This window comes from Megascapheus bottae, chromosome 7, assembly GCF_031878675.1.
Source record: "Megascapheus bottae isolate mThoBot1 chromosome 7, mThoBot2.hap1, whole genome shotgun sequence".
Taxonomy (NCBI): Eukaryota; Metazoa; Chordata; class Mammalia; order Rodentia; family Geomyidae; genus Megascapheus; species Megascapheus bottae.
Window position 1 is genome coordinate 3,286,182 of NC_143515.1, and position 18,458 is coordinate 3,304,639.

Below are 18,458 nucleotides of genomic sequence, written 5' to 3' on the forward strand. Positions count from 1 at the left end.
TTTCAGAGCTCCCCAGAATCCTCAACCAAGTAAAAAGCCTCTCCCTCCTGGGCCAGAAAGAAAAGGAAAGGTCAGCAAGCATTTCCCAAGAAGCAGTGCTAGGCAGCCAATACAGCCAAGATGGTGCTTTCCTAGCCTATGGAGGTGTTCGGCGGCTGGAAGAAGTGCCTCCCTCTCCCAGAAGTGCCAGCCTCCTCATCTCAGAAGCTTGCAGCCATGGCCAGGCTCCATTCTCACAGGCTCTGCCTTCCTTTGGCAAGGTGACATCCCTTGCTGGCCTTGGTGGTTTTCCCCCTTCTGCAGCTTTCTGGATTAATAGAGCATGTGTGAAACCTGGGATGTCCTTGAGGTTGCTTAAATGGGGACACAACAGCCCCTTTCCATCTGGAGCCTGAAGCTCCTTGCATGGGAGACCTTAAAAGGCATGCAGGAGCTGGGGCTGGTTCTTATCTCCTGGGCCGGTCAGTGTTCTGGGCTCACCTTATTTATAGCACTGCTGACAGGCACCAGTGGACTCGGGGCCATCCAACAAGACAGACCATCTGCATGACCGAGAAAACTAACCACACTGGCCCAGCTGCAGGACAGAGGGCAAAACCCTGGCACCACCGGTAAGGACCATAGCTTTCTGTCCCTTTTCTCTCACTGCCAGGCTCCCACGCCAGCTGGGTGGGGTTCCTGCTCCATGTAGAAGTAGTGTCCCAACCTGGGAGAAAGTTCTCCGGCACTGGGGACCTCCGGGGTCCAGCAAAGACCAGGCACTCTGGGCGACTGTTTCTCCCACCTCCAGAAGCAAAGCCATGGGGGTACCCAGCCCTGTGCTGGTGCGGGCCGCTCCTCTAGGCCTCCTTGATGGAGAACAGTTGGGGACAATACAAAATTGTTTTTCAAGGAGCAGCAAAAGAAGAAGGGGGAAAAAATATAAGATAAACATTGGAAGAGAGAGAAACCACAGCACACTTGAGCTTTTTCTCTCCGACAGTATTTCCGGATGGCCTGGGGTGAGAAGGCTGCCAATGGGTCTGATTATATTCAGAAAGTATGTTTAGATAAGATGACTTGTCAGGGCCAAGGAATGGAGAGTCCAGAGAGCTGTCTCATGTTTTCAAAAGGAAATGCTTAAGTATTTGGTTAATTTCTAAAGCAGAGCAGAGGCTAAGTTGTAGAGTACCGAGTAAGGCTGTTTCTCATTGTGTAATATTCTTGTAAACCGACAAGATGACACACATGATAACAGATATTATAAATATATATGTACATATATAAACATCCTTTAGTCAGTTGGAGGATTAGCTAAATTTGTAGAGTGCTTGCATACTTAGCCTAGGAAAGGGAGGGGCTCAATATTGACATCTCCACTTGGTTTGTCAGAGGCATGGCTCTGAAGTCAAGACCCTGTACCAAAATAATAAAAATAGTCAAAATTGGTTTGGTTTTTGAAAAGTAGTTCTAGAGAGTGTAGCCTGGTGGTAGAGTGTTTGCCTAGCACGCACAAAGCCCTAGGTTTGATTCCTTGGTACCACATACACAGAAAAAGCCAGAAGTGGTGCTATGGCTCAAGAGGCAGAGCACCAGCCTTGAGCAAAATTGCTTAAGGAGTGTGCCCAGGCCCTGAGTCCAAGTCTCAGGACTAGCAAAAAAAGAAAAAGAAGAAGGAGAAGAAAGAAAGAAGAAAAAACAAAAAAAAAAGAGAAAGAAAAGTAGTTCTGACGTGCAAAAAGTGCTTGTTGCAGGCTAATCTGATTTTATCTGTTATATATGTGTCCAGGTTTATTGTTTTTCTTCATTATTTCTTCTTTATTTCATTGATAGATTTTTAACTTATTTTTCATTGTCTTTAAGTAGTTGTACAAAGGGGGTTCAATTCAACAAATCATAAGATAATACATCTTTGTCACCCCTTTCTGTGCAAGGATACAGTCCTTGTACTCAGAGTGCATTTGTGAAAGTGGAAGGGGTTGGTGACAATGCAGGAAGATAAAAAGAATGGCACTGATAAGCTTTGACAACCAATTGCCAATCAAATTGAGCTATTATACTTTACAATTATTTTGTTCTTAATTGAATAACTGAATAATAATAATTTAAATAACTCAAATGATAACATTTTTAGAGATGCTTTCTAACACTAAAATACTAAAAAAAAAAAATGTGGTAGTGACTGAAATCAAACCCAGGGCTTTGTGCAGGCCAGTCACAGACTCTATCTCTGAGCCCTGTGCCCAGTCTTAAGAAAATAATGTGAAGGGCCAGGAGTTTGGCCTAGTGGTTAAAGTGCTTGCCTAGCATGCATGAAGACCCAGGTTCGATTCCTCGGTGCCACATACATAGATAAAAGCCAGAAGTGGTGCTGAGGCTCACGTGGTAGAGCTCTAGCCTTGAGAAAGTCCAAGGACAGTGCTCAGGCCCTGAGCTCAAGCCCAGGACTGGCAAAAAAAAAAAAAAGAAAATAATGTGAAATTTCCATGTACAGTTACATATTTTTCCACCCATATTTTTCTTTACTAAACATTTGGCATGGTTTTGAGCACATATTGCTATTGTAGTATTTTTGTGGTTGTTTTGGGTTTTGTTGGTTTTTTGGTGTGTGTGTGTGTGTGTGTGTGTGTGTGTGTGTGTGTGTTTGCCTGTCCTGGGGCTTGAACTCAGAGCCTGAGTACTGTCCTTAGGCTATCTCAAAGATAGAGCTCAACCACTTGAGCGATAGGCACCATTTCCAGCTTTTTCTATGTATGTGATACTGAGGAATAGAACCCCAGGTCTTTGTGCATGCTAGGCAAGCACTCTCCTACTAAGCCAAACTCTTGGCCCCTGTAGCTTGTTTGTTGAAGTTTTTAACTCAAGGCCTTTTACTTACTAGGCAGTTGCTCTACAACTTGAGTCAAGCCTACAACTCTTTTAGTTTTAGCTTATGTTTGAGATAAGGTCTCATGTTTTGGGGATTTGTTTGGTTTGGTTTGGTTTTTGCCTGCATCAACCTTGAACCATGGTCCATTATCTATGCTTGCCATATAGCTGGGATCTCATGTGTGCATTATTACCCCTGGCTTCTTCGTCAAGCTGGTCTCAAGTTTTGATCTTCCCAGTCTCACCTCCCAAGTGGCTATAACAGTGATTACAAAGGTATACTTTCATACTAAGATGTCTGGTCTCACTTTCTTCAAGGACTGTGTAAGATGCCTGGCAATAGAATTATGGAGCAAAAGAGCTATTCTAAAGCATATGAATGGAGGTGGGAGTGATGGAATCCATGATGATGGGATTTGAGAGTGAAAGAAAATATTTGGGACAGACAGAGCAGTATGTGTTGGGGGAGGGGGGTTAGTGCTGGAATGGAGGAAGTGCCAAAGGTTAGGAGTAGTACAGGTAAGGGCAACCTGAACAATACAGTTGTAGACCCAAATATGATTCATCCTAAGGTCTAAAATCCACTACTTTTGGAGTGAGGAAAAAATAATGACTTGGGGAAATGGCTGCTTCATGATCTTTGTTCTTTTTTGATACACACACACACACACACACACACACACACACACACACACCCCGGCAGCAGCAGCTCAGCAGCTCTCTGAGGAGCTCTGTCACTCCAGTTCATATATTTCAGGGCACAGAAGTGGAGGGGAGAGCCTGAAGTGCAGTCCAGTGTGATGTTAACAGAAGCCCAATGAGAAACTGTTGGAAGGACAGGTGAACCTTGTCTGAAAAGTGAATGGAAGCTTTCAATTAGCTTTCATTTTCCTTCTAGATGTTCCCGTGGCAGTCATCTCAGATTCTCCATGGCTTGTCCAATGACTCCCACGGCTGCCTAGAATGAAACTGTGTCATTCAATTTAGACTTCAAGAACTGTCTAGAGTTGAAAGCGGAGCTGTACATTTTCCCTGTTAGCTGGTACTTTTCCTTTAGCGATGCTAGCTGTTCACTTCCTGCTTTTCTGTGCACACCACAGGGACAAGGGTTCCTAACAATGCTTTTAAGTGGAATTTTTATTTGGCAATAAATACTAATATTTGGTGAGAATGTGTCCTTACGGAGGTAATTCTCTGACTTAGAAGTCTCATTTTCCAGTCGGGATGGGGAGAAGGGAAAAGATGAAATGCCAAGTAAATTCAAACTCTGGAAATTTCTCTTTTTGAGTCACTAATCAGTCTTATCTCAAATATTTTAGGTGTGATTTTTTTTGCCAGTCCTGGGCTTGATCTCAGGGCCTGAGCACTGTCTTTGACCTTTCTCAAGTCTAGAGCTCTACCACTTGAGTCACAGAATCACTTCCAGCTTTTTTCTATGTATGTGGTAACGAGGAATCGAACCCGGGTCTTCATGCATGCTAGGCAAGCACTCTACCACTAGACCAAACTCCCAGCCCCTAGGGGTGATTTGTTTTAAGGTGTACTTTAGGAAAAATCAAGTGAGAGAGAAGATAGTAATACCCTCATTTTAGTTGCACGGAATTGGGGTGGGTCCCGTGTACCAATGTGGTGCTCTTCCAACTCAAAGACAAGAGAGCAACAAGTGGTGACCCGTGAGAATGTATCCAGTGTGTGACATACGCAAAGCTGTTTGGAATAGCTCCTCTCAGTTCCTCTTCCTCTAGACTGGAAGACTAAAAATACAAAAAAAAAATCATATAAGCAGGTACAAACTTATAGGCATTCAAATTAAACCAGCCTAGGCAATCATCCAGTAATCCAAGTGAGAGAAAAATAAAAATTATCCCAGTGTGTTCAGTGGTAGGCAACAGGGAAAGCTGGGGGTAAGGGTCTAGTTGTATATGTAATACAGGAGTTCAGCAAGCCACTGGTGTGGGAATGCACAGGGTCATGTTCAGCCTGACCTCAGCAAAGAGCTATGGGCTGAAGAACTAATATGGTTTGCGCTACCATGTTTGCAGTTGCAGCAGCAAATCCTCCAGGCTAGATATTGATCAGGTCTGGTAGAATCCTGCCTCTCTGCCCACTCTGCAGTTTCTTCTTTAGTATGGCAGCACCTCAGTCTTTCCTGGGAGTGCCAGCAAGTTGCCAGGAGCAGCCAGGCAGTTCCAGAGGCCAAACATAAAGACTTCCTTTTTCTTCTTTGCCAGTTGTGGGACTTGAACTCAGGGACTGGGTGCTGTCCTTGGACCTCTTTGAACTCAAGACTAGCGCTCTACCACTTGAGCCACTTCCAGCTTTATTTTTATTTTTTTAGTCGTTTATTGAAGATAAGAATCTCATGAGGAATCTTCTGCCTGGGCTAGTTTTGAACCTTGATCCTCAGGATCTCAGCTTTCCTGAGCAGCTAAGGAGATCATTTAAAACACACTTTTCTTTGTAAAATGTATTGTTATATTTGTGGTTTAAAGCAAAACACCTCTCCCTTGTAAAAACACATTCAAATGCTTTCCCAAATCAACATAAAAATTAAAACTCTAACCATAGCACATGCGTACCTAGATGATTTAGCCTCTAGCAATCTGCCCTGTCTCTATTTCCCCTTTCTGTAGTGGGCCTCAGTTACAGTGCTCTTTCCCTGTGAGGCAAGTGAAGACTGTGTCAGAGCTTTTGCACTTAGCAGTATCTCTATAGATCACATGTCTGCTTTATTTACACCTCAGTGCTGTCCCACCCTTCACCTCCCAAGTAAAATTACATTCTCACTTCCTAGATCCTTACCCCCAATTGTTTTCTTACTTACTTTTGCTCAAAGCACTATCTCTCACATACGTACCCATGCCAATATTACATATTATATTACATGTATGCATTTTGTATTTATACAGTTTTCTCTCCATGTACATGAGGGATTGGTTTTGGGACTCCCTTAGAAATACAAAAATTCAGAGACAATTAAATCCCTCACATAAAATGACAGCATCTATGCATACAACTTAGACATATCCTCCCACATTCATTAGTCATCTAGACAACTCATAGAAATGATCTAGGTGAGGGGCTGGGAGTTTGGCCTAGTGGTAGAGTGCTTGCCTAGCATGCACAAAGGCCTATGTACCACATACATACAAAAAAAAAAAGCCGGAGTGGTGCTGAGGCTCAAGTGGTAGAGCTGTAGCCTTGAGAAAGTCCAAGGACAGTGCTCAATCCCTGAGCTCAAGCCCAGGACTGGCAAAAAAAAAAAAAGAAAGAAATGATCTAGGTGATTGGTAGCAGATAATACTATGTAAATTATATGCAAATGTACCTCAATAATATGTAGGTGATATATAGATGCTGTGTAGCTGTCTAGGTGACATGTATATGATATGTAAATTGTGTCCCATCTTTGTGACAACCAGGTACTATTATAATTCTTAGTTTTCAAATGAGGAAGCACACAGCAGCCCAGAGCAGGATTGAATTAAGGAGAAACACAGCGGTCACCTTCTTTTCCTTCCTACACTATGGCTCTGCCTCACTGCTGAAACAAATTATCCAAAACTATATTGTCATAAAATACCAGGATCTATTATCTTACAGCTATGAGGGTCAGAAGTCTGCATTGGATCTCACTGGGCTAAAGTCAAGGAGGTTCCAGGGGATAACATGTTTGCTTGATTGTCCCAGTGTGTCTACGGCCTGCTTATATTTTTGGCTCATGGCCTCTGCCTCCCTTCCTTCCAATACAGCAGCACAGTATCTCCAAATCTCTGTCCCTGAGTTTCTGGCCTCTGTGTTTCACATGGAAAGTTCCCCTAAATAATATCAGGGAATCTGCCCACATCCTGATTCTTACTCATACCTGCAAAGTCCTGTTTCCCCTTGAAGGTGTCCCAGGCCCAGTTTCTGGGATTTAGAAGGTATACATTATTATTGGGGGGAGGGGAAACATCATCCTGCAACCAGTCACTGAAAGGCAGAAGAGTGATTTGCTGACCTAGTAGTGTGCAGAGGCCTATTATGTTTAACATACCCTCTTCCCCTTTGTTGTAATGAGAGGAGGGTGGAAAAGCTCTGGCTCCCAGACTCCCATTTCCTTCTCTGACATTAAACAACATGTTTCATACCTTCTGCCCCTACTCTTCCACAGTATACAATGCCAAAGGTTCCCAGCTAACTCTAAGAATTGCTTTATCTCATTGAGGGAAGTTTTTAAATAATCATTCTCACCATATTCCCAAATGTGTCATTGACTTCTGAGAGACCACAGACATGCAGAACCATCAGCTTAGCCCTGCTAAGACAGACCATCCGCCCTCCCATCAAGAGCCAGGTGCCAAGCACAATGCAGAGCCACAGCTGGGCACACCCAGGGACCCAGGAGCCAGGGTGACCTAGCTCAGGTACACAGTTTGAGTGACTGGGAAGTGAAAGTGGGTCAAGATGGGACAGACAGAAGTTCAAGGCCAACCCAGCAGGGTGGCTGACTCATGAGGACAGAGAGAAGGGCAGGCACACATCTGCATCAGCCATAGGGGGCCCTGTCTGCAGCAGGTGATTTCTAGCAGGCCTCGGAGCTAGGCTGAGGGAGTCTAGGAGAGTCCCAGCTTCCCAGGTGTAGTGGGAATGGACACCAGGACTTAGAGGCATGCTGTCATTTTAGAACATGTGATAATCTCGCTGTGAAACTCAAACCTGCTCTCCCAAGATGGGATATCAGAATCTGAAATAATGAAATGAACTGGCAATGGACAGGCTGCTAGGAGAAATTAATTACAACTTTCTTTGACAGTACCTTCACAAGATACACAGACCTTCAGAGTGGAGATCACAAAACCTAGGATCAGCTACCCATGTTTGTACTTAAGTCCCTTGAAGAGGAATCACTGTGTGGAAATGGAACTGATATAATTAATATATCTCTATATATATGCACACGTGTGTGTGTGTGTGTGTGTGTGTGTGTGTGTGTGTGTGTGTGTGATCACTGATAGAAAGAGAAGAAGCTAGCCAGGCCTGTCTGTCCAGATTAGATTCCTCTGGCCCCTCTGAGCAGTACTCCTTCCTCTTGGGAAAAGGTCACGAGTGTGATCTGAGGGTCTCATGTTCTACTCTCAGGCAAGGAAGAGAGGAGAAGTTTTCTATGGCCAGCTCTGAGACAAAACAGCAGTGAAAAATTAAAGTCAGAATGATAGGTTTTATGGCCCATCAGGGATGAAAGGGTTCAGATTTCTAGGACCTGCTTTAAGGAAGGAAATTTTACTTTCTGGGACTTGCCTTAAGGAGAAAGAAAAGGGGGAGAAACTGGCAGAAGAGCAGGGAACATTTTTGCTTCTGAGATCTTTACTTTGGATATCACATTCTGAGCAACGACATTATCTCCACAATCTCCCAAGTCTCTATCAGCCGAAGTCTATGTAGAGCTTACCTTTAGTGGCAAAGGCTGGGAGCTAAGTTATTATTTATACACAGGGATAGTCTCACAAGTGTGATTGGTACCTTCCACCCACTGAGGGATAGTCAGGAGCATCCAGGACTCTAAAAGGGATCTCCAACCCTTTAGGTAAGAGGTACTCAGAAGCTTAAGCAAGTCTTCAGACCACAGGAAGATATCATGACCGTGATTTCCAGAGACAGGAGTTCTTATCTGGTCCCCAGTGGCATTATTTTAGTCCTTTCCCTACTGTGTATTACAGTGTTACAGAAAGTAAAGGTAAATCTATCGATGGGCTATGTTTGCAATGAAGCATACTGTAGACATTTTTTCCTCAATTGTCCTTATGGGGGGTGGCCATTTGTAAAATTCATGATTATAATGGAGGCACTTTATAGAGCCATGTATTGTAGAATGACATGTAGGTCAAAACAATGTTATGGCCAGGTGCTGGTAGCTCATACCTATAATCCTAACTATTCAGGAGGCTGAGCCCTGGCAGAAAATTCTTCTCTCCAATGAACCAGCAAAAATCCAGAAATGGAGGTGTGGCTCAAGTGGTAGAGTGCCAAACTTGAATAAAAAGTCAAATGAGACCATGTGGACTTAAGTTTAAGCCCCAGTACCAGCACCATAACAAAAAAATCATGATGGTCCCATAAGATGACAATGAATAAAAATGATTCTTTTCACCGTGTGTGGAGGCTCCTGCATGTAATCCTAGCTACTCAAGAGGCAGAGATTTGAGGATCACGGTTCAAAGGCAACCCAGGCACTACAAAGCCCTCATGACTCTTACCTCTAATTAATCAGAAGTGGTACACTGAGGCTCAAGTGTTAGGGTGGTAAGCCTTGAGCTGAAGAGCTCAGGGACAGCGCCCCGCCCCAGAGTCCAAGCTCCACAACCAATCAAAAAAAAAAAAGGATGATTCTTTTCATCCAGTACTTTTACTGTGCCTTTTCAATGCTCATTATATACTTAGATACATAATTACTTGTTGTTGTAACACAATTGTCAGTTATACCTGAAGAGAAAGGCTATCCCACATGGCCTAGGTATAGTAGAAGGTACTAATTCTAGTGTTGGGTAGTTGCATGTTTTGCTGTTCTTAAAACAACAGTGGATCTCCAGGATATGGAAACAAGAGCTATATATTGTGTCATTGTTGTTCTTAAGGTACTATGTTTTTTCTCATCTCTTTTGTTGTTCCTTGGTTATTCTCATATTGTTATAGTATCTTACCATGTTATCTGGTATATTGTATATAGTTTGTTTATTTGAAATAGGAAAAGGAATGAGGGAAAACAAGATGAGGGGAGAGGATGGGGGGAGGGAAATGGGGACAAAAACATGAGAACGGGTATCAATGTGTGTCAAGTAATGCACCTTCTATCTGGCAAATAAAACTGTAACCCCTCTATTAATTACAATATAAATATATATATATATATATATATGAAAAAACAACAGTGTCACCGAATGTGGTTCTCAGAATGTGTCCTCATCATTAGTTGAGGTATGGTTGTATGTCCACAGATGCACATGGACGTGTCTTTATTGTTGCTGCTGAAGGCAGGTCAATCTTTGTCCCCCACGGTCTCATACCACAGGAACTAAGGCCCTAGAAGAACTGCCTTTGTTACAGAGGGGAGATTATTCCCTCTCTGTACACTTGCCTGTAGCTGTTTTAAACCTTTGTATTCGTTTGATGTGGAAGATAAATTCTAACATCCTGTTTCTTACAAGTGGGCTCTATGATGACCCATCCTGGGTGTCTCCATTGGTAAGCCAGAGATTGCCTGCCCACAGGCAGTTATGGGCATTCCTGCTGGCCAGCTTTTCTTTTGTACTATGGTCCTAAGGTCTGAGCTCTTTGCTTCTCTACTGTGTTGTCTAGCAGGCCATGAAGGCTCTTGTTTGTCAGTCTTTTTGACTGTTGTAGCTTCCTAGTGTACTGTGAGCTAGGAAAGCAGCTTAGCAGCTAGAGATGGGCGTGTACTTAACAAAATTAAGTATAAAAAGAGGTGGAACATATGAAACAGTACATCTCATATTAGGACAGGAATTCTATCATGACAGTAGACTATTCTAGTCTGTATGGGGGAGGCGTGAAGTGGGTGTGAGGCAAAATGACACTTCTGGAGCAGGTTGCTCTCAGAGAGCTGGCATTCTCCTGTGGGCACTGCATTCAGCCTTCTCTTCCCCCTGCCTGGGCCCTTTCAGTGTGCCAGCTACTCCGTTGCTCTTCCTTTGGGCACCCTCCCTTTGCACATGGCTGATTTGTTTTTCAGCTGAGAGCTGATGAAATGGCTTCTTCATTCATCACTTCCATGAACATGTGTCTTTATCACTAAAGGAAAAGAAAAACACAAGCAACATCACAAAGCAACAACAAAACTTCTTGTGTCACTGAAAGGTGAGAAGGCCAGAGAGGGGCAGAGATCTCTGGGAAAACCAAAAACACATATACTGGGTATTAGAAGTTCTAGCTTCTGTAAGCATCCACAGAGAGGCACAATTTGTGCCAGTGTGTGAACATGCCACGTGAGTATGTGTGTGTGTGCATTCTCATCAACTTTCTTCTGTGCCACAGAGCAAGTGTAAAATAGTGCAGCCCTGCTTGGGCATTGTCTCAGGGTGCCACTGTTCTTTTCCTGTCATTGGATAGAAGGCAGTGACAGGAAATGGGGAGGGGCTCCCAAATCAAAGCCTCCTTTCCTGACAGCTGGTTAGAGCAGGGGTTGTGGAGCAGAAGGGGCCAACCCTGGGCAGGATGTCTGGAAGGAGAGATAGAGCCAACTGCAAAATACCTGAGTATACATGCTGTTTCCTTTACTTACCATGTGTTTCTCATTATCTATTTGGGTTACTTTCAGCTTGAAAATGGAGCTTGATTAAGGTAACTTGGACTCAAATACTTTTAGACACCAAAAAATGGATACTGATGAGGGTGGGGTTAGGGCTGCTCATAATTGGCTAAGACAGAAAACACATTGTCTTTTCAGAAAGCTGGAAGACTCTTCTCTTCTGGGAATTGCCTGTTTTTCCAAGAACCCAGAGGACTTTGACTAATGCAAGTGGTTGAACATTGCATCCAGTAGGGAATACAGCTCAGCAAGACGATACATGTGGCCTTTTATTGCTTACTCTTTGAACCAGAGGGCAAGACGCAAAGATAAACATATTTCCCTGCAGTGGCTTACTCAATTACTGTGGCCAGGCATTGGTGGCTCATGTCTGTAATTCTAGCTACTCAGGAGGCTAAGGTCTGAGGATCATAGAGCCAGACTGAGCAGGAAAGCCTATAAGACTCTTATTGCCAGTTCACCAGCAAAAAGCCAGAAATAGATGCATGGCTCAAGTGGTAAAGCATAGACTGTGTCTAGGCCCTTAGTTTAAATCCTAATACAGACAGACAAACACACACACACACACACACACACACACACACACACAATGCATACACTCTTGGTACTGTCCATTTGTTAGCAAAAGGGAAATACTGCTAGCAGCAAAATAAATTGATTATGCTTATGAGTGTGTGTATGCATGTGTGTGCATGTGTGCACATGTGCCAATAATTTTGTTTGAACTCAGGACCTGGGCATTGTCTCTTATACTCTTTGCTCAAGCTGGTACTCTACCACTTGAACCATTCTGCTCTCACTCTGTTGGGTCACAGCGACTATATCTGCTTGATATTGTATTGTTATTGGTCCTTGGAGTTTCTAGGTCATGCTAAAAGCAGAAATGAAAAAAAAAGTTCAAAAGTTATTTTTTTCTGAAAAATAGATTTGGCAATTCATAAGACCAGGGGAGCAGAGACTGCTACCCAGAGTAAAGAGATGGATGATCTTTGAGACACCTCCCTGTTCTTTCTCTCAGGAAGATAACACCTTTACTCATGAAATGTGTGTGTGTGTGTGTGTGTGTGTGTGTGTGTGTGTGTGTGTGTGTGTGTGTGTACATGTGTGTAGTGGTAGCAGGGATTAAATTTAAATTTGGGACTTTGCTCTCTTGTTTGTCTTATTTCACTCACAGCTGGTGCTCTACTACTTGAGACTTGAGCCACACCTCTAGCTTGGCTTCTGCCTGGTTATTTTGAGATTCACTTTCTCTGACTTTTCTACTCTAGCTGGCTTCACACTTCAATCCTCAGATCCCAGCCTGAATAGCTAGGATTACAAGCATGAGCCACTGGCACCCAACTATCATGTCCTGTCCTATCCTATCTTCTCCTGTTGTATGGCATCAAATCTATCTGACTCCCACCACAGACTCTTAGAATGCGTTAGCAGAGGAAAGCATGTGAACCTCTTACAAAGAAGGAATGAGACATTTGCTTCTGAATCCACAGCATTTTGTAATTTGACCAATATTTACTGAATTTAACTTAGGTTTTCTAAATAAAGTGGCTACATGAGAACTTTACAATATAGGGTACTACATGGACCAAACTAATGAGGCAGATTTCTCACTCAGGCTTAGTCCTGAGTCTCATCTTGCAGACAACTTGAATGAAAATGAAACTGAAGACCCTGATCTAGCTCAAGCTGGCCTGGACCTGAATCCCCATGATTTCAGCTTCCCAAGTAGATAGGATTACAGATGTGAGCTGTTTGTCCATGCACAGTTTAAAGTTTTCGTGCATCAATAGATATGACGTATGTAAACAAAACCCTTTGGGACTCATAATACTATTAAAGTACATATAAGGATTATGAGTAAAAAGGAAAGAATAGGTGATATCATTAAATGAAATTGATTGAATATGGTTCAACTCTCCTTCATGTTACCCATCTGCCTCCATTATATAAAACACAGAGGCAAAGATAAAGTTGTGTCATAACTAATCTGGATACATGTGTGATTCAGCATTGTGTCTTTATAGGGAGACTGGTGTTGTTCATAGACCTTGCTGCCTAACTTGGGACTAAGCCAATGCAGTTTAGAGGTGCATGCATCTCTGTGCTTTTAAGGAATTTGCTTTGCTTACTTTTTAAATTCTATTTTAGGAACAGTTTTTCATCAGGTTCTTTTTTCCCCAACACACTCTAATGTGATTTTCACAGACACAGTTTCTGTTCTTGCAAATTCTGCCATGGATTATTCCATTGTCTAATAAAAAGCCACTTTCATTCTCTTGGGTTAAAATATCAACAAATTTTAGTTATTTAAAGCCATGATGGCTTAAATTGCCTTTACTGTGATAGAGGATATCATTCTTATTTTATTTATTAATAAATACACATAGTGGATATTAGGTCCAAACAGTACAAGAGTGATGATTCAATATTCAGGTGCCCAAGGTTATAGACATAGTCTTGGAGATATAACTATATAGACATAAAATCTATGATAGGATATATACTTTATAGACATAATGTTATATTATATAGATTGATATGTATCTATGATATATAACCCCTCAGCTTAATTTTAATTATGTTCTATAATCTATGTGCCACTGATTGCATATAGATTCCCTTCTTGAATACTTGTTTGTTACACGTGACATTTGAGATATAATGTAAAAAGCAGTGTTAATAAAATCTTTCAAAAAATAGAGATGGTGTAAAATTCAGAAGGTACAAAAAGGAGAAATAATAGAAAATAGCTTGTATTCCAGTTTCCTTTTTCCTGTCTTGCATCTCTGCCTAGAAGCAGCTTCACTGCTAATTTTAAATGCCCTGTCTAGCCTTTCAGAGATGCTGCACACGTGAAGAATCCTGTGCGACTTAACACTAGGGACAGTTCTGATAGAAGCATTGTCACATCACAAACTTTGGTCCTTTGTGCTTCTGACATCGATGTACTGAGCAAACCTACTTGCTATCAGCTTTGACACACCGGACTATGTGCGTTATATGTGTATGTTCATCCATATGACTATGTTTTATATGTCCATGTTTACATGTAATCGTCGACTGCTCCTAAAGCCATAGGGAACATGAAATTGAATCTAACCAGGTGCTGTCAGCACATTCCTGTAATCCTAGCTACTCAGGAGACTGGGATTGGAGGATCAAGGTTCAAGGTCAATTTAGGAAGAAAAGTCTAAAAGATTCTACCTTTATTTAACCATCAAAAGCCTAGACTGGGGGTCCTGGCTCAAGTGGCAGAGCACAAGCCTTGAATAAAAAGCTAAGGTACATTATCCAGGCCCTAGTTCAAGCCCCAGAATCTGGCACAAAAAAATAAATTAAATTAAATCAATCACAAGAGATAACATCTTCCTGGGAAGTGGGGAGTGTATGAAGCTATTGTTGGCATAAACACTACACTGGTTTTTAAAATGATTATTATAAATCAAGATAATATCATCCCTTCCCTCATTCTGAGTTTCCCTTTGTCCTGGACGTATAGTTCATGTTCAACATAGGATCTATGCAGTGAGTATCAACCACTGCTACATTTATTTTCCCTTTGTCCCTGTTTATGTGCCTTCTCATACCTCCCGATGACAGATAAGTGAACAAACAAGACAAAAAGAAAACGACAACAACAAAGGTAAAAACTACTTGATTCTGATTCTTGGAGTTTATATATCTATATATTACATTTTTGGCCAGTCCTGGGGCTGAAACTCAAGGCCTGAGCACTGTCCTTGAGCTTTCTCAAGGCTAGAGCTCTATCACTTGAGCCACAGCACCACTTCTGGCTTTTTCTAAGTATGTGGTACCAAGGAATTGAACTTGGGTCTTCATGCATGCTAGGCAAGCACTCTACCACTAGAGTCCCAGCTCTTAAATACATATTACTTTATATGATCAGATGCACGTAGGCATTGTGCTGCTGTGTTCCTTGTCTAGAGTCCTATGTACTTTATCAAGTCCTGGGATAGTTTAGAACTAGCTTCCATGTGTGAGAGAAAACATGTGCCATTTGTCTCTCTGAGTGTGGCTTACCTCACTTAACATGCATTATTCTAAGTCTATCCATTTCCCTGAAAATGACATAATATTATTCTTTCTAATGGCTATGTAAAATTCCACTGTGTATAGGTACCACAGTTTTTATTAACTCATCTATTCTGGGGCATTTGACCTGTTTCTACAACTTGGCTATTGTGAATAGTTCAGTAATTAATATGACTGTTCAAGTATCATTAAGGTATCCTTACTTGTGATGCTCTAGGAAGATGCCCAGGAATGATATGCTGGGTCTTAGGGAATCCAAAGTGCTGTCCAGAGTGGTTGTACTAGTTTATATTGCTACAACAATGCAATATCTCAGAGGTGTCTTGACTTGCATTTCCTTTATGGCAAGAGATGTAACCATATGTTGTTTTAAAATAAATATTCTTTATGCGAGCAGGAGCACACTCAATAATAATAATAATAAGTATACATATATTAGGGAGAGCATATATACCAGAAACATTGTTATTTATTAACATTATAGAGTGCTATGGTTTGTATACAACTATCCATAAGACTCCAATTAACTACCCCCAAAAAGCCATAAGTGGAACTGTGGATCAAGTGGCAGAGCACTAATCTTGAGTGAAAAAACTAAAGGACAGCCTCTAGACCCTAAGTTCAAGTTCCAGTTTCTCTCTCTATGTCACATACACACACACACACACACACACACACACACGGAGGAGAGAGAGAGAGAGAATTTTCCAGCTCTCATCTTTTTTTGCCAGTCCCTGGCCTTGAACAGTCCTTGCCCAGGGCTGGGCAATGTCCTTGAGCTTTTTTGAGGCTAGCACTCACCATCTGAGCCACAGCATCACTTCTGACTTTTTCTGTGTATGTAGTACTGAGGAATTGAACCCAGGGCTTCCTGCATGCTAGGCAAGCACTCCACCACTAGGCCCCACTCCCAGCCCTATTTGTCTCATTTTTTTTTTCGTATGTGCTAGTTCTAGGGTTTGAACTCTCTGTCCCTGAGATTTTGTGTTCAAGGTTACCACTCTAACAGCATTTCTGGCTTTTTGGTGGTTGGCTGGAGATAAGCCTCTCATGGACTTTCCTTTCTGGCTTCAAACCACAGTCCTCAGATCTCAGCCTCCTGAGTGCTAGGATTACAGGTGTGAGCCACTGGTGCCTGGCTTCATCTTTATCTTATGGGAGCACCACTGAATATATTCAGTGACCATATAATGGACACTTTTTATTCCAGATGGAAGTAATGATTTTCATTTTACTCTTTTCACTTAACACTGTCTTCATGATGGTTCCATATGGTCTGATTCTTCCATACTGCTAGAACTGTAGTGCTCTACTGTACAGATCAATGGTGAATGTCACCCTTCATCTGCTTATAGACATTTACAGTGCTTCTCATATTTTGTCATCAGAAGCATAATATCCATATGTTTGCATTTTGTACAACAAATATACACAAGTAGAACTTTCTAGCTCAAAGAGTTTGTAAGCCAATATCCTTTGAGCTACAGTTAGTTGTATCAGAGAAAGTTGTGTCACAAGCTGCCAAGGGATTGTTAATAGGCTGCATTATTTAAATATGTGGGGATATTCATGTCATGATTCCTGAGAATCATATCCTAACATCCTTTGGATCTCTAGAGAATTGACTGCCTACTATGCAAATGAGATAACTGGGGCCCTAGACAGCTTTAGGATAAGGAAGAGACAGGAAATCAAACCCAGACTTAGAGCATAAAGCCAGAAAGACCTGCAGTCTTTGGAGTAGTACTTTCTCCTGATTTGAGGGCAATCTATACAATTCATTCTGGCCCTGGGCATGGCATTTAACCACCCTGGGCCTCAGATTCCTTATCTGCGGAATTGTGTAATGCTGCTTCCTTTTCCCCCCACCTGTGCCATTTAACAATCCCTGCTCCTCTGGAAGACCTTATTCATTCCATTGGTTTCTTTTATCATCTAATTTTTGCCATGTTGGGTTTAATATAAAATTTGGCTAACTGGTAGCTCATGGTATCCTAGCTACTTAGGGGAGAATCGGAGAATTGAGGTTCAAAGCCAGCCTAGGCAAGAAAGTCTATGAGACTCTTATCTCCAATTAACCACCAAAAAAAGCCAGAAGTGGAGCTGTAGCTCAAGTGGTAGAGTATTAATTACCCTTGAGCAAAAAAAGCATCAAGGCCCTAAAGTCAAGCCCCAGGATCACACACACACACACACACACACACACACAGTAGCTATAACCCCCACATAAATACCACCAGAAGTTTAGGAAATTTTGCTACTGGAATGTTGGCCACAGAGCATTTTTGTTTTAGTCAAAACTGGATTCATCCTCTGTTATGAATTTGTTTGTTGGAGAGTTTCTGTTGTTTTGTCTTGTTGATAATTTTTCTTGATAATTCATACCTTGCAAGCCATGAGGGTAGAATTATCTTAGAGTCATTCTTAATACCCAGTGATCTGATTTTCTATTGATTTTACGGCTTTAAAGAGTCTGGAATGGCTGCGTTTCAGTGGCTTACACCTATAATCCTAGCTACTCAGAAGGCTGAGGTCTCTGGAGATTTGGTTTGAAGCCAATCCAAACAGGAAACTCAAATCAACCAGCAACAAATCTGAAGGCAGAGCTGTGGCCAAAGTGAGTCCAGCATTGAACAAAAAAGCTAAGGGACAGCGTCCAGGTCCTGGGATCAAACCCCAGTATTGGCATGCGCACACACGCACACAGTTTGGTGTGTAATCCCAACTTCTTAGGACACTGAGTCCTAAGGGTTGTATAAGCCTAGGAGTTTGAGGCCAGTCTGGGAAACTCAGTGAAACTTACCCAGAAAAACAAACTAACAAACTTGAAACCAATACACTCCTGTATTACTATTACTCCTGGCCTTATCCGTATCTTGGCCCCTTTGCTGACAAATACTGCAGAAACGACAACTATTACCTTTCTTTCCCCTGAGAAATACCAGGCCTCACTGCTCTGAACCTGGAGCATTTGCTTATACATACCCTGTATGAGCTAGCTTGTGCAAGTCCTCAGAGTGTGCCCCACAAAAGGTCCTGTCAAGTAACAGGCTACCTTTAAAAAAAATAGCCCAATGATAATACTAGAAACTTAGGCTAATATCCTATTTCATCTACATTGTAGGATAAAATGGATGTCAACCTGCTTTAATTTTATGATCAGCTTTCTTTTATTGTTTTTTGTTTTGTTTTTGTCAGGAATGAGGCTTGAACTCTGGGCCTGGGCGCTGCCCCTAAGCTCTTCATCTGAAGC

At 42.0% G+C, this 18,458-nt stretch overlaps 1 protein-coding gene across 1 annotated transcript in view; it reads left to right on the plus strand.

The window, feature by feature from the left end:
* Nucleotides 1–390: 390 nt before the first annotated feature.
* Fhl2 (four and a half LIM domains 2) overlaps nt 391–18,458 on the plus strand; it is a 68,234-nt gene continuing 50,166 nt past the window's right edge. The window contains exon 1 of the mRNA XM_090336077.1: nt 391–611. The gene's annotated coding sequence lies outside the window, so the exon portion shown is untranslated. The remainder of the gene's footprint in view (nt 612–18,458) is intronic.